We start from the raw sequence: 12,891 nt of genomic DNA on the forward strand, positions 1-12,891 counted from the left end.
AGGATTGTCTCTAGACAGGAAACACAGAAAAGGTTTATAAACTCAAACCCAAAACAACAAAGTAAGTGGCAACGGGATCATACTTATCAATAATTACCTTAAATGTAAATGAGTTGAATGCCCCAACCAAAAGACAAAGACTGGCTGAATGGATACAAAAACAAGACCCCTATATATACTGTCTACAATAGACCCACCTCAAAAAAGGGACGCATACAGACTGAAAGTGAAGGGCTGGAAAAAGATATTTCATGCAAATGGAGAGCAAAAGAAAGCAGAAGTAGCAATACTCAGATAGTGAAATAAAGGCAGTGAAAAGAGACAAAGAAGGACACTACATGATGAACAAAGCATCAATCCAAGAAGAAGATATAACGATTATAAATATATATGCACCCAACATAGGAGCTCGGCAATATGTAAGGCAAATGCTAACAGGTGTGAAAGGGGAAATTAACTGTAACACAATAATAGTGGGAGATTTTAATACCCCACTCACACTTACAGATAGATAAACTCAACAGAAAGTTAGCAAGGAAACACAAACTTTAAATGATACAATGGACCAGTTAGACCTAATTGCTATCTATAGAACATTTCATCTCAAAACAATGAATTTCACCTTTTTCTCCAGTGCACATGGAACCTTCTCCAGGATAGATCACATCCTGGACCATAAATCTAGCCATGGTAAAATCAGAAAGACTGAAATCATTTCAAGCATCTTTTCTGATCACAATGCAGTAAGATTAGATGTCAACTACAGGAAAAAAAAAAAAAAAACTATTAAATATACAAACATATGGAGGCTAAACAACATGCTTCTGAATAACCAGTAAATCACAGAAGAAATCAGAAAAGAAATTAAACTTTGCATTGAAATGAATGAAAATGAAAACACAACAATCCAAAACCTGTGAGATTCAGTAGAGGGGAAGGTTCATAGCAATAAAAGCTTACTTCAAGAAACAGGAGTAAAATCAAATAAATAACCTAATTCTACACCTAAAACAACTAGGAAAAGAAGAAATGAAGAATCCCAGGGTTAGTAGAAGGAAAGAAATCATAAAAATTAGGGAAGAAATAAATGAAAAAGAAAGAAAGGAGACCATAGCAAAAATCAACAAAGCTAAAAGCTGGTTCTTTGAAAAGATAAATAAAATAGACAAACCATTAGCCAGACTCATCAAGAAAAAAAGGGAGAAGAGTCAAATCAACAAAATTAGAAATGAAAATGGAGAAACCACAACAGACAACACAGAAATACAAAGGATCATAACAGACTACTATCAGCAACTATGTGCCAATAAAATGGACAACTTAGAAAAAATGGATGAATTCTTAGAAAAGTATAACTTTCCAAAACTGAACCAGGAAGAAATAGAAAATCTTAACAGACCTATCACAAGTATAGAAATAGAAACTGTAATCAGAAATCTTCCAACCAACAAAAGCCCAGGACCAGGGCTTCACAGCTGAATTCTCCCAAAATTTTAGAGAAGAGCTAATACCTAACCTACTCAAACTCTTTCAGAAAATTGCAAAGGAACGTAAACTTCCAAACTCACTCTATGAGGACACCATCACCCTACTACCAAAACCAAAGATGCCACACACACAAAAAAAAAAACTACAGGCCAATATCACTCATGAACATAGATACAAAAATCCTTAACAAAATTCTAGCAAACAGAATCCAACAACATATTAAAAAGGTCATACATCATGACCAAGTGGGCTTTATCCCAGGGATGCAAGGATTCCTCAGTATTCTCAAATCAATCAATGTGATACACCACATTAACAAACTGAAAGATAAAAACAATATGATTATCTCAATAGATGTAGAGGAAGCCTTTGGCAAAATTCAACATCCATTTATGATAAAAAAAAAAAACCCTCCAGAAAGTATGCGTATAAGGAACATACCATAACACAATAAAAGCCATATACAATAAACCCACAGCAAACATTATCCTCAATGGTGAAAAATTGAAAGCATTTCCCCTATGGTCAGGAACAAGGCAAGGGTGCCCACTCTCACCACTACTATTCAACATAGTTTTGGAAGTTTTAGCCACAACAATCAGAGAAGAAAAAGAAATAAAAAGAATCCAGATTGGAAAAGAAGAAGTAAAACACTCACTGTTTGCAGATGGCATGATCCTTTACATAGAAAACCCTAAAGACTCCACCAGAAAATTACTAGAGCTAATCAATGAATATAGTAAAGTTGCAGGATATAAAATTAACACAGAGATATCCCTTGCATTCCTATACACTAACAATGAAAAAACAGAAAGAGAAATTAAGGAAACAATTCCATTTGCCATTGCAACAAAAAGAATAAAATACTTAGGAATAAATCTAACTAAAGAAACTAAAGAACTATATATAGAACATTATAAAACACTGATGAAAGAAATCATAGATGACACAAATAGATGGAGAAATATACCATGTTCATGGATCAGAAGAATCAGTATAGTGAAAATGAGTATACTACTAAAAGCAATCTATAGGTTCAACACAATACCTATCAAGATACCAATGGCATTTTTCAGAGAACTAGAACAAATAATTTCACAATTTGTATGGAAATACAAAATACCTTGAATATCCAGAACAATCTTGAGAAAGAAGAATGGAACTTCAGACTATACTACAGAGTTACAGTCATCAAGACAGTGTGGTACTGGCACAAAGACAGAAACATAGATCAATGGAACAAAACAGAAAGCTGAGAGATAAATCCACACAACTATGGACACCTTATCTTTGACAAAGGAGGCAAGAATATACAATGGAGAAAGACAATCTCTTTAACAAGTGGTGCTGGGGAAGCTGGTCAACCACTTATAAAAGAAAGAAACTAGAACACTTTCTAACACCATACAAAAAATAAACTCAAAATGGATTAAAGATCTAAATGTAAGACCAGAAACTATAAAACTCCTAGAGGAAATCATAGGCAAAACACTCTCTGACATAAATCATAGCAGGATCCTCTATGACCCACCTCCCAGAGTAATGGAAATAAAAGCAAAAATAAACAAATGGGACCTAATTAAACTTAGAAGCTTTTGTACAATGAAGGAAACTATAAGCAAGGTGAAAAGACAGTCTTCAGAATGGGAGAAAATAAGAGCAAATGAAGCAACTGACAAATAAAAAATATACAAGCAGTTCCTGCATCTCAGTTCCAGAAAAAAATAAATGACCCAATCAAAAAATGGGCCAAAGATCTAAAACAGATATTTCTCCAAAGAAGACATACAGATGGCTAACAAACACATGAAAAGATGCCCAACATCACTCATTATCAGAGAAATGCAAATCAAAACCACAATGAAGTACCATCTCACACTGGTCAGAATGGCTGCTATCAAAAAGTCTACAAACAATAAATGCTGGAGAGGATGCAGAGAAAAGGGAATCCTCTTACACTGTTGGTGGGAATGCAAACTAGTACAGACACACTATAGAGAACAGTGTAGAGATTCCTTGAAAAACTGGAAATAGAACTGCCATATGACACAACAGTCCCATTGCTGGGCATACTCACCAAGGAAACCACAATTGAAAGAGACACGTGTACCCCAATATTCATTGCAGCACTGTTTATAATAGCCAGGACATGGAAGCAACCTAGATGTCCATCGGCAGATGAATGGATAAGCAAGCTGTGGTATATATACATAATGGAATATTACTCAGCTATTAAAATGAATGCATCTGAATCAGTTCTAATGAGGTGGATGAAACTGGAGCCTATTATACAGAGTGAAGTAAGTCATAAAGAAAAACACCAATACAGTATATTAACACATATATATGGAATTTAGAAAGATAGTAATGATGACCCTATATGCAAGACAGCAAAAGAGACACAGAGGTAAAGAACAGACTTTTGGACTCAGTGGGAGAAAGTAGGGTGGGATGATTTGAGAGAATAGCATTGAAACATGTATATTACCATATGTGAAACAGATCACCAGTCTTGGTTCAATGCATGAGGCAGAGTGCTCAGGGCTGGTGCACTGGGATGACCCTGAGGGATGGGATGGGGAGTGAGGTGGGAGGGGTTCAGGATGGGGAACACATGTACACATGGCTGATTCATGTGAATGTATGGCAAAAATCACCACAGTATTGTAAAGTAATTAGCCTCCAATTAAAATAAATAAATTAATTTAAAAAATTTACAGATGTTACCAAAAGTCCCTCTATAGGGCATGCCCAAGTTTTCATTCCCACAAAATATATGAGAGTGACTGTTTCCCCACAAAAAGAAAAGAAAACAAAACAAAACATTGTGACTGCAAAATGCTCCAGATTAAGATGGAGTTCTCAGACAAGTCAACTTTTGGCAGGTGTTGAAATTCTTGAATGTACTGTTAGATCCTCCATCAAAAACATTTTTTTGTGTCCAGTTTGTAATGATAAGTTCATTATCTATCTCTAGTCAGAAGAGGCTAGCATTGGTGGGCCCAGATGTATGCTTGAGTTAGAATGGATTGTTTACAGGTGAAGTGCCTGAGCTTAAGAAACCTGAACATTTTGTAATGCCAGTTAACATGCCAACTCCTTGGTATGGAGGAAGACATTTTTCTTTTATCTTACAATAAATATGCCTGTCCTTTGTGCCACAGGAACACACTGTATCAATCACCTAAAGCCATTTGCTATAAGATTTTTCTTGAGGAGATAGTTTGGTCCAAAGGCTTGCATGTTACAACAGAAACAAAGGTTAGCAAGATGTGAAGAAACACGAGAGTGTTGTAGAGAATTATCTCCCAAAATATCATTCTCATGGTACCATGAATGCCATAGAAGCAAGATTAAATGACTTATTAAACAGTTTATTTCTTCATAAATATGTTGTCAGTATCTTGTTACCCTGAGTATATGCATTATTTTCAGTATGCTTGCATATACCAGACTCTTACTCTGGGTCTCTTGCTGTATTAAAATGCAAGAGGGTTGTAGTAGGTTCTTACTACAGCCTAAATCGTGATACTGAGAAAATAGAAAAGCAATTAAAGAAATCTATACATCAGCTTGAAACATGATATTGCCTTGAAGGCTACTACTTCAAAATAAATTATCACATACACACAACAGATCATTGAGCAAGGATATCCTATCACAGTATTTCTATGTAACTTGTTACAGTCAAGTTTTCCTGCTATTATTTTATACTCTTGGCCATTTTATGCATATATACAGTTGTCCAGTATCTGAATTTCAAGTATGTGAGTTTTCACACTAGCCTTGTAATTTTATTTTGCTTCATATTTCATAAGTTTTATACTTTAAGCAAATACAAAAATTTGAAATACAGCTCTGAGAATTGTTTAGAAATGAAAAAACTAAACTATGATGTTAAAATGATTTAATATGGCTTTTGTAGATAGGAATAAAGGGGGAGAGTGATACATTTCTTGTAAACATTGAAAAATATTTTGATAACTAACAATAGCTAATATTTATTGGTAACTTTTAATGTTTTATGTACATTAGTATGTGTTCCCATCTTAATTATTTACCACAACACTATGAATTAGCTATCACTTTTGTATTTTAAAAATGAATAAACTGGGTATATAGTTAGATGAATGAAAGGATAAGATTAGTGGGAGGGTATATGGTCAAATGTATAGGTGAGTTGGGCATAAGTGAATGTATGTGTGGGTTTGTAGACAGGCAGATAAATGAATGAATGGCTACAAGGATGGATGGATGAATGCATAGGTTGGTGGGTGGATGGATGGGTGGGTGAATGGATGGGTGGATGGCTAGGGGAGTGGACCAGTGGATGAGTGGGTGGGTGGAAAGAAGGAAGAATAGAAGAATTGAAGAATGGATGTCTGGGAGGGTGAATGGTTGGGGGCTGTGTGGGCACATAGATGGTAGGTGGGTGAGAGTAGATGGATAAATTGATTCTTCTCAAAGATGCTGTATCTTTAAATAAAGTTGCCAATTGGTGGTTCCCTAGCTGAGTACGACAACTAGCATGTCTTATTTGACTCACTCCATGCTCTCAAACATTGACTCTCAATCTTAGCTAAGCATTAGAATCAATTGGGGAACTTATAAAAATCCTCCTGCTCAGGCACCATCACCCACATCAATTGTGTCAGAGCCTCTGGGGATGACACCTGATGTCATTATTTTTTAAAATTCTCTCATGATTCGAATACAGCCAAAGTTGTGAATCAATATAAGTACAAAGGAAGAAAATAAAGTAAATGAAGAGATTAAAAGACTTTTCAAATGTAGTTTTGTGTGACTCCAAAGTGAAAGTGAAAGTCGTTCACTTCTGTCCAACTCTTTGTGACCCCATGGACTATAAGGTCCACGGAATTCTCCAGGCCAGAATACTGGAGTGGGTAGCCGTTCCCTTCTCCAGGGGATCTTCCCAACCCAGGGATTGAACCCAAGTCTCCATCATTGCAGGCAGATTCATTACCAGCTGAGCCAACAGGGAAGCTCCTGACTCCAAAATGTATGCTGGTAGTGCTTTCCTATCTATATATATGTATACACACACACACACACACACACACACACACACACACATATTTACAAATTAAAAAAATTATATGAGTTCAGTAAATATAAATATAATTTTTTAAAACATTGCTTAAATACATTTTTATAATCAATTCTTCAAACATGATTTTCATGCCACATTAATCAACATTTATTTTCATTTTAATAAACAGAAAAATCATGCAACCTAAATAAAAATAAAAGAGGTAATATTTAGAATAACAGTTATAGGAATAATTGCCATTTTAGTGATGCAGGGCTCAGACGGAATCTTTAATGCACCTAAACTTTAACTGCCAGAAACTGTGCTTCTCAGGTTAAGTATCAATACAGAGAATCTGATTTCCAAACATTGATCAAGTATCCCTCTGCTTTTAACAGCTGGGAAGCTAGGAAACAGAGAGGAAACATAGATGCCAGGCAAGCACTTCATTACTTTGATCAACATTCTCATTCAGAGAAAGGCTGAGTATATATTCCAATAATGTCTGTTGTATAAATATTCACGTAATATAGGGGAAACAGAATAAGCGAAAGAGCAAACGCGGATATGATCAGAAGTATTCTATAAAAATGTAGCAAATAGTTATTTTGAAATAAGAGTTTCAATTGTTACCTCTATTGAAGAAGGAAATGGAAACCCACTCCAGTGTTCTTGCCTGGAGAATCCCAGGGATGGCGGAGCCTGTGGCTGCCGTCTATGGGGTCGCACAGAGTCGGACACAACCGAAGCGACTTAGCAGCAGCAGCAACTATTGCAGGAAGACAAGATTGTTTTAAAAGTAATCTTGTAGTAAAAGAAATATGTCTACAAGCTGTATTCAAAAACCAGTATAGGTGATTAAAGGACTGAGTATTCATGATCTTAGGATGCCCTCGTGCTGCCACTGAACCAACTGCAATGTCTGCATTTCTATTTCAAAACAGAAGGTTAAAAAAAAAACAATGGGCCAATTGATTTCAATGGAATTTTTTGTATCTTGGATGATTAACTGTATCCTGATTTTTCAGATCTTCAATTATAATTTGCGTCTGTCTGCTCATATAGACCTGAAATAAGTGGATTTTTAAAATTTTGGAAAAATGTTAAAAATTACTATCAAATATGTTGTTATAATCCTTGTATGAGTCAACTGAATTGAATGCTGATTTTAGGACCATACTCTCTGGGTTCAGGTATTTTTTTCTTCCTTTGACAATATGTTTGTTTGGACAATATATACATATATATTATCACTTTGTGCCTGAGTTTCTTCATCTCTAAATTGGGATGAAAACGGTACTATTTTAAAGATGCATTGCAGGTACAGATTTTGTTTCTAAAAAAATTTCACTATAAAGTAATTATTTTATTTCCTGCGGAACTTTGTGGAGCTTCTAGTTCTTAGAAATGGAATGCATTTAATCCAACTATATGCATAAGAATAGCAATTTTCAAATTCAATCATGAAGACTAGAGAATAAAATGTATAATAACTCTCGTGGTTCCTCGAGGAGAGGTATATTTATTTCGATTGACTGAATCTCCCAGAGGGCATAGCAGAATACTGAATTCATTTGCTACATTTTAAGAAGCCCTCAACATGAGGCATTTTAAGAATTTCCCTCTTACTTTGTAACTGAAAAAGCAACTTGGAAGGGGAAAACTTGAATTCCTTGAATACTTGGCTGGAAAACTTGAGATCACAAATTAAACAAGTAATCATATTTGTTCCTTAAATCCTGCTCCAAAATTATTGCTTAATATTAATCTTTTGTAACAAACATACTAATTTAAAGGAAACTGAGAAAAGCTTCTTTTTCCCCATGCTATAGTTTCATTTTCTATAATGTAACCAGTATTTTACACATATTCACAGCATATTTGGTCCATGATAGCATTTATTTAAATATTATGTTATTGAATATTTATGTAGAATAGTCCCAATGACAAATTTTAATATTGACCTTTTTTCAGAAAGCAAAAAATTAATTATCTTACATGCAAACACCATAATTTCCAAGTATAATACAAATATTATTTTAATGTCAATTTAATAGTTCATTGTCATGATTATTCCTTGAAATGAGATAATCTTTGTAAAACATTATTAATTATTACTAAATTAACTTCATGAAGAGCCACAGCAGACAACCCAAGACAGTATGGATTGAAAACATGTTTGGAATATAATTTTATTTATTTTATATATAAGTGGGTAATAAAATGTGTAAAAAATACTTGCTCCTACAAGGAAAGCTATGACTAACTTGGTGTATTAAAAAGGAGAGGTATCACTCTGCCCACAAAGGTCCATATCGTCAAAGCTATGGTTTTTCCAGTAGTTATGTACAGATGTGAGATCTGGACCGTTAAGAAGGCTGAGGACAGAAGAACTGATGTTTTTGAATTGTGGTGCTGCAGAAGGCTCTTATGAGTCTCTTGGACTGCAAGGAGATCAAACCAGTTGATTCTAAAGGAAATCAACCCTGACTATTCATTGGAAGGACTCATGCTGACGCTCCAATACTTTGGCCACCTGATGCAAAGAGCCAGCTCATTAGAAAAGACCCTGGTGCAGGGGGAGAAGGGCACAACAGTGGACTAGATGGATGGATGGCATCACCGACTCAATGGACATGGATTTGAGCAAACTCTGGGAAATAGTGGAGAACAGAGGAGACTTGTGTGCTATAGTCCACAGGGTCACATTCTGACATGACTTACTGACTGAAAAACAATAAGAGCCAGGTCAACCATATGTTATTATTCATAACTATACAAATATATTTATTATATTTTGCTGAACACTCCTTCAAATAAGATAACAAATTATTAGTATTATACAAATAAATAAAGATAGGTTCTTAGGTTATCTGACTCTGTACCCTCACTTTGAGGAAAATACACCCAAAAGCCTGATAAATACTGATTGATCACAGCAGATTTTGATTGTGAGAATCAGCTTAGAAACATGTCTGGCTACAAAGGAATATGAAATTTAGTGATTATCCTACATGATGTACCATTAATGTTTACTTATTAATATTAATTTCTCTGTCCTACAAATATTATCACTGCCTCTGTAGGATACAATGTGTCCAGAGTGGTCAGCTGCTTGTCCTGAGGGAGAATGCCATACCAAGAACTCCGAATCTAAGGCTGAATGTTTCTCAGTGGCAATGATTAGATAAGTCATGGTAAGGGTAGCCCTTTCTGTCTGACCATGGGTAGCTTCTACATACACTGCCATGACTGCTCTGTACCTTCCTGAACTTACAGCTTCTCCTTAGATGAACAGCTCAAAATGTAGTCGTTTGGTGGTACTGTTATGTAATCATCACTCTCTTCTAGTTTCAAAATATTTTCATTACTCTAGTAGAAAATCACATATTCAATTTGTAGTCAATCCCTACACCTTCCTCCTTCCAGCCCCCAGAAACCATCTAATTGGTTTCTGTCTCTAACCTATTATTCATACAAGTGGAATCATACACTATATGGCCTTTTGTGTCTGTCTTTTATCATTTAACATAATAGTTTCAAGTTTCATCTACACTGCAGCACATATCAGTACTTCATTACATTATTTGATCAGTAATGTTCCATTGTATTGCTAACCAAACTTTTAGAAATGGATACCTGATTGAAATAAAAAAATGTGTTTTTTTGGTATTAGGACTGCAATACAGATTTGAAAAGCATTTGAATTATCTTCTGCCAGACTAAAAAATGGGGACAGGTTTATACAGGCAAAAAAGCCACAAGGTTGCAGTTAGTTACACAGATTGTTTATCAAGAATTATAATTGGAGGTGACAAAAAGTAAGAGGTAAGTGTTTCTGTTAAGTAAGGATCAGCTGGGGCCCATATTGTTGCATAGTTACAAGAGGAAACCTTGAGATTCTTAAAGTTGAGGCTGGCAGGTATTCTGAATACAGCTGGTGGTATCTTTCTATCTGGTATAGTTCAAACAAAGTTCAGGTTCTCAGTGGCAGAGATGTGATTTGAGGCCAGATTTTCCATGACCATCAGATTCTATTTGTGTATGACTGAATTGTGAATGGACTTTACAGGTGACTCAGATGGGAAAGAAACTGCGTGCAATGCAGGAGACCTGGGTTCAATCCCTGGGTTGGGAAGATATTCTGCAGAAGGGAATGGCTAATGATCAAATTGCCAACATTTGTTGGATCATCAAAAAAGCAAGAGAGGTCCAGAAAAAAAACATCTGCTTCTGTTTATTGATTATGCCAAAGTCTTGACTGTGTGGATCACAACAAACTGGGAAATTCTTAAGGATATGGGAATACCAGACCACCTTACTGCCTCCTGAGAAATCTGTATGCAGGTCAAGAAGCAATAGTTAGAACTGGACATGGAACAGCAGACTAATTCCAAATCAGGAAAGAAGTACATGAAGTCTGTATATTGTCACCCTGCTTATTTAACTTATATGCAGAGTACATCATGAGAAATGTTGGGCTGGAGGAAGCACAAGCTGGAATCACGATTGCTGGGAGAAATATCAATAACCTCAGATATGCAGATAATACCACCCTTATGGCAGAAAGTAAAGAAGAACTAAAGAGCCTCTTGATGCAAGTGAAGGAGGAGAGTGAAAAATTTGGCTTAAAACTCAACATTCAGAAAACTAAGATCATGGCATCCAGTCCCATCACTTCAAGGTAAATAGACAGGGAAATAATGGAAACATTGAGAGGCTTTATTTTTGGAGTCTGCAGATGGTAACTGCAGCTATGAAATTAAAAGACACTTGCTCCTTAGAAGAAAAGCTATGACCAACCTAAATAGCATATTAGAATGCAGAGATATTTTGCCAATAAAGGCCTGTCTTGTCAAACTGTGGTTTTTCCAGTAGTCATGTATGAATGTGAGAGTTGGACTGTAAAGAAAGCTGAGCACTAAAGAATTGATGCTTTTGAACTGTGGTGTTGGAGAAGACTCTTGAAAATCCCATGGACTGTAAGGAGAGCCAACCAGTCCATCATAAATGAAATCAGTCCTGAGTATTCATTGGAAGTGCTGAGGCTGAAGCTGAAACTGCAATACTTTGGCCACCTGATGTGAAGAACTGGCTCATTCAAAAAGACCCTGATGCTGGGAAAGACTGAAGGTGGGAGGAGAAGGGGACAACAGAGGATGTCATCCTCTGATGGCTGGATGGCATCACTGACTCAATAGACATGATTTTGAGCAAGCTCTGGGAATTGGTGATGGACACGGAAGCCTGACGTGCTGCAGTCATGGGATCACAAAGAATCAGACACGACTGAACTACTGAATTGACTGAACTGACTTACAGAATTGTGGTTACTACATTATAATTTCAATTTGGCATTAGCATGTGTATACTATTGAAGTAATTAAACAAGGAGGATATGAAATATCTGTTTCCCTCCTCTAATCTGTCTTTTATTACAGTTGTCTTAGCTAAAAACTTGGGTTGAGGGAAAATTATTTTTCCTCCCCTCCACTGGCAAGTCTGCTTGTTTTGGCCTTTCAGCCTCAGTATTTTCCCTACATTATAGCCAGGCTTACACTTATAAAAGCATAAATCATATATTTCTTTTCATTAAAAGCTTCCAATAGCTTCCTATAAATCTAGAATTGAATCCAGTGTTTTCATTATATCTCTCAAAATGCTAAATGATCTGACAACTATCCCCCCCTTGAGCTGACTTATGCAACACTAATGCGTGTGGCACTTCCAGCCACACAGGCTATCTTCTTGCACCAAACCTGCCAGTTCCTTACTGATTTAGGTCCTTTACACTTGTTACATCTTCCTTCTTCCTTTTACAGTTTCAAATGGCTCATGTTTTTATGTCATTTGTGTCACAATTTCAATTTTACTTCCTCAAAGACAGGTTCAATGATAACTCTTTATAAAATAGCATTCCATCTCCACCAGTCTCTCCTTTTTTCTCTTCCAGTATTTAACAACAGTTGACATTTTTCTGTTTAATCATATTTTTTCTTGTTTATAACTTGTTTATTTCACCAGACGATAGCTCATGAGACAAAGAACTTTATCACACTCTAATTAATAACTAAAAGAGTGACTGTCACATGGAAAATATCAAATAATTGTTTTAAGAATAATTCATTTACTAATTTTAAAACCACTCTTGAACTCTATTTCAATTTATATAGGTAGAACACATTTTAAACCAATATTTATGATAAGAAATAGTATACTTAAAGTGCAGCTTTTTATTATTGACAACAAAATGATTGTCTCTAGACAGTTCAGAGAAAGAGAAATGAAATCATGTTTTAGTTTATAATAATATACTTTTTCCACTTGTAATAAAAAATGAAAATCTAAACCAT

The sequence above is a fragment of the Odocoileus virginianus genome, chromosome 8 (assembly GCF_023699985.2).
Source record: "Odocoileus virginianus isolate 20LAN1187 ecotype Illinois chromosome 8, Ovbor_1.2, whole genome shotgun sequence".
Classification (NCBI taxonomy): domain Eukaryota; kingdom Metazoa; phylum Chordata; class Mammalia; order Artiodactyla; family Cervidae; genus Odocoileus; species Odocoileus virginianus.